We start from the raw sequence: 4,898 nt of genomic DNA, 5'->3' as shown, positions 1-4,898 counted from the left end.
TTTCCTTTTTTTTTTTTTTTTTTTGAGATTTTCGTATTTTTAAGATTATTGATTTATTTCGATTATTTATATTGTATTAATTGGCGTGAATGAATGGATTGATATTGCTGCATAAAATCTATTTTTCTTTTCATTTTGATCCCCTTGAAATTCCCAATTTTTTAATTGGGAGAAATTTCTCCCAAGAAAGTTTTGATTCTGGTAGATTGGAACTTTAATCGTGTTAGAATAACGCGTAAATAAAAAAAATCATTAAAATGAAAAGTGTTAAAAATTGGAAAAACTCGAATTTTAATTAAAAACTTCTCTAACCACTTCGAATTCCCATTAAATCGAGCTCGAGAATTTTTCTTTTTGGAAAAATTTTAAAATTAATCAATTCAAGTAATGAGATGATGAAGAATCCAAATCTGAAATTCAAAAATCAAAACTTAATTAAAATCAATCAAAGAAATTCTCAGTTTTGAAACAAGATCAATCGTGTAAAAGTTGTGTTTTCCGTTTTCTGTTTTTGTACAAAATGATACGATATACTTTTCGAGATCAGGGCCATTTCGATATATAAGAGATTTCGTCGAGAGGAATATATTGAAATTCAGCATGTCTACTCGTTTCGTGCGTCATAGACGATTTCGGATGTTGACGTAGCTGGATAAATGCAACGACGACGACGATCCAACTCTGTGGATTTACCTCGACATTTATATTAATGTCGAATAATACTAGTCGTGGAAAGAATCATATCAATATTCATCTTGTTCGATGTTCAGTTGTCGATCGAGATTGAAGGCAGACCAGAAGGATATCCAAACTACGTGGATATGAAACAACTTTTGGAAAATTTGTAAAACCTGTATATTTTTTTTTTTATAACCTATTTTTATTTCTCATATTTATTATATTCCATATCTTTGTTCTATAATACATTATATTGTAAATTTTTTTCTCGAAAATATTGAAATAGAATTTTCGAAAATTATCCAATATCCCAAGATATGTATTTTTATTACAAAAATGTAAATTTAAATTTACATTTTTTAATTGATTGATGATTAATAATTTTGATAAATTATTAAAAATTAGGATTTTTCATTCGATATTAATAATAGAACAATTTTTAAAAATAATAAATTTAAAAGATTTATTTTTTATTTCTTAATTATGAATTTAATTGATTAAATAAAGGTGAATATTTATTTTGGAGTAAACTTGTAGAAAGCGACGCACAAACATTGAAATATATTCTAGAATAGTTGAACGGAATAATTGAATCGTTAAATATCTTAGTTACGTGATTTTCTGTGGACAGAGCAGTAGAATAGATCCATCCATAGTCAGACAGACGAGATGAAGTGTGTACTCAAGTAAGCAAATAGAACAAGATACAGCCGTGTTACTCAAGTAGTACTAGATGCTGTATAATCAGACGAACAATGGAAGATAATCTTGCATAAAATTTACCTTTGTCAAAACGTTACAAATCATTGTTCCACATTTATGAACAATCCCTGCCGAATAATATAACGTTTCAGAAAGAAAAAAATTAAAATTTTAATCTTCCATTTCTTCAAATCACAAGAAGAATCAATATTTCCAATCGTTCCAAAATCATCCCTGTAATCTCCATAATTAATTTATCGTATCAAATTTAAAAAAAAAACAATCAAAAATTATATCAATGCCAAAATAATAACCTCTTCAATTCTTAATTAAAATTCACAAACAATATTAAACCTCCTCCATCTTTCCCTACCCCCTTTCCCACCAAAAAAGCATCCCTCCTTTATCAATTCTCTGCAATCTCTCCTGCAAAAACTCCCACTCTAAATCAAAGCCCTCGCCTCGTCGCTGTTTCAAATTCCACCCTCTCCCCTCCCTCCCCCTCGTACAAAAAGCATTGTGTCGCTGGCTCCTCCCCTTCCTCCCCAAGAAAGCAAGAAATATCTCAAGGTATTTGCATCCGGTATCGTAGCTGACGTTTAATTTAAACACAACCCTCCCCTACCCCCTAATAAGGTCTTCCTTTCCATCCCCTTGTGTACCGAGAACAATTCGTTTAAACCTCTTCCACGCACGCTTCCACCACGTGCACGTGAGGAGTGGAAAAGAGGTAATTAATAGGTGGAACGGTTTCACGGTGCCGTGAACTCGGCAAAAGGCCTCTTTCCTCGCCCTTGTGCGTTTAAGCTTGTGCGTATGTGTGTCAGTCATCCTTTAAGCGCGCGTTAACATATTTCGACGAACGCCTTTCACAATCGTTCTCTCCATTGTTGCAGGGAGAGAGAAAGAAAATGCTTTGGCTGGCCTTTGGGTTTTAACGGTTGGAAGGGTCGTTGGAGTTTGCCCTTTGCGGTTCTTTTTTTTCTTTTTTTAACGCTGCGGGAAATAAACGTTGATTTGAGAGATTATTCTTTTAATATATTAATTTGCAATAAAGTGATAAAATTTTTTTTTTTGATAATTCGCATTGCTAAAGATTTCACGAGTGATTGAAGAGAAAGTGGATTGAGAATTGTCACGTTATAAATTAAAAGGATTGTTCAGAAACCATCGAAAAAAATTTAATTGGCGATGTATTAAGCCCATCTCCATTTTCTTTATTTTTATTTCTTCCAATTCAAAAAATTCTTCTCCATAATTAAAAATTTATTATCGATATAATGTACAAATGTACATTATTGTATATTGAATTTTCGATCGAAAGGGAAAATAATCATTCATTCTGAGGATTGAATTCTCAATGAAACAAAAAAAAGAAAAAATTTACAGTCGTCCCAATGTTTAAGATTCATTCCTTCAATCCTTTACCGTGAAATTTGTACACTCGAGCGACAGTCACGTTTCACTTGTGCAACCTGGATCTGGAGACACGATCGACACGTGGGGATGAGAAACGCGTTCGAAGGTTGGACGAGCAGGAATGGAATCACGGATAACGATCTGTCCACGGATTTTGTCCATTTTTTAAACCCGTTTTTTATTTCCAAACGAATAATTCCGGAGGCACTGGTGAATCGACTCGTAATCCATGTAAAAGACTGTGGAAAGAATTATTCTGGGGAAATGCGCCCGATCTTTTATCCTTTCAGTCAGATTTTCGGTAACAAAAAAAGAAAAAAAAGTATTCGAAACTCGATCGAGAAGAATTGCAAGAATTGTAAGAAATAATTGTGAGGTGATCGAAGAGTAATTTTTTATTTGGATTGTTAATTGTGGATATTAGAATAATTTGTGTTAGTTAAATAGTTCTCCATTGATTTTATAAGAAATAATTTTACGAAATTATATATTTTTCGTATTTTACGAATAATTCTCATATGTAAATGAAAAATAAAAAATATATATATCGATGGACTTTTGTACACATAAATTTACTTAAAAAACGATAGAAATGTTTTCGATAAACCGCGAGATTTTTATAATTCTAATCGATTCTTTATGATCGAACAAGTGGAACAGGTCTACGTTCGATCGGACGAGTCTTCCTGCCATCCAATTTCAAATACATTCACGCTTGATTTTTGAAAATGATAATGAATTTGAAAAAAAAAAAAAAAGAAATAAAAAGTTTCCAGAGATTGTGGAAGTGATGAATTCATTCGATTTATCAATAAAATCGAAACGACACAATGCTGCCGATTCGAATGAAACGGTCGATTAAACGGAGCCCTGTCCTATCGACCATTTTAATCACGTGACAACGAGCCGTTCTCCACGGTCAATTACCGAGTAAAAAAGATAAAGAACGTGCGTCTGTCGGTCCCAATTATTGTACACGAACGATTTTTCGAGAGGGAGAAAGGGAGAGGGAGAAATGGCAACAAAGACAAAAGATGGATGTACACCGGTGAACGAAAATGGCGTGCCTTAATTCGTCGAGTGAAGCCTCGCGTGAATTCGCATTTCAGCGATCCTTGTCCACCGCCAACGCGGTTTCCGGCTGCTGCGTGAACGAAATCATCTTTCGACCATGGTGCACATCGAGCTGCTACCTCAAACACTTTATTCGAATTAACGAATGCGAATGTGGAAACGTTCGCTCTGAAATTTTTGATAATTTTTTCCCTCTTTTGTTTCTTTTTTTTTCTTTTTTTTTTTTTGTAATAGAGAATTTTTCATGATACGATTTGGTGACAATATGTAATTGAAATTGTAGTTTTTTTGGTTTTAGGTTGATATTTGATTATCAATTTTGAAAAAACTGGTTTATCGGAGATTGATTGGTTTTAGAGAACTATTTTTTTGAGGAGAAATATAAAATTGGAAACAAAAGAATATATTATATTTAATTCAATCCCATCTATTTTTAATTCATTTATTTAGATATTTCATTTACGATTTTACATAAAAAAAAATTACTAAGCTCTAATTAAAATCTTTAGCAATATTCAGAGTAATCGCAACTTTAAACAAATACAAATAATCGTAACAAGATTTCGAAATTTTAAAAATAAATAAATTTAAAATATTAAACGAGATCCTGCTAATACCTTAACTGAAACGTTCAAAATACCAAATGAAATCCACTTTTCCAACTTAAACCAAACAAACAAACTAACGTTGCAACATTAAACGAATAATAAAAACAACAGATTATGGATGGAGTTTTAAAATTAATAAATTTAAATATACCACGAATAAAATCTATTAAAAAAAAAAAAAAAAGAACACGTTACACCTTTTCCTTCAACCAGAAAAAATTTTCTCTCTTCCAGATTCCACGAGACACGGAACCCCCGCGACCCGGTTCTCCACGTTCGAAAGGCAAGAAGAAGACCCACCGGCAACCTTGTGAAAATAATGCGAGCAAAGCGTATCGAGGAGGAGACGCGCTTCAGACTGCTGAGATACACGCACCGCGCCAAGTGTCGAAAGATCATCTGATCATTCTCCCATCC

At 32.8% G+C, this 4,898-nt stretch overlaps 1 protein-coding gene across 1 annotated transcript in view; it reads left to right on the top strand.

The window, feature by feature from the left end:
• The window catches only part of LOC116186771, a 130,887-nt gene extending 125,989 nt beyond the window's left edge, over positions 1-4,898 (top strand). The window contains exon 4 of the mRNA XM_031515066.1: positions 4,716-4,898. The gene's annotated coding sequence lies outside the window, so the exon portion shown is untranslated. The remainder of the gene's footprint in view (positions 1-4,715) is intronic.

The sequence above is a fragment of the Apis dorsata genome, unplaced genomic scaffold (genome assembly GCF_000469605.1).
Source record: "Apis dorsata unplaced genomic scaffold, Apis dorsata 1.3 scaffold_52, whole genome shotgun sequence".
In the NCBI taxonomy this organism is placed as follows: domain Eukaryota; kingdom Metazoa; phylum Arthropoda; class Insecta; order Hymenoptera; family Apidae; genus Apis; species Apis dorsata.
This window is presented reverse-complemented; position numbering and strand designations above follow the sequence as displayed.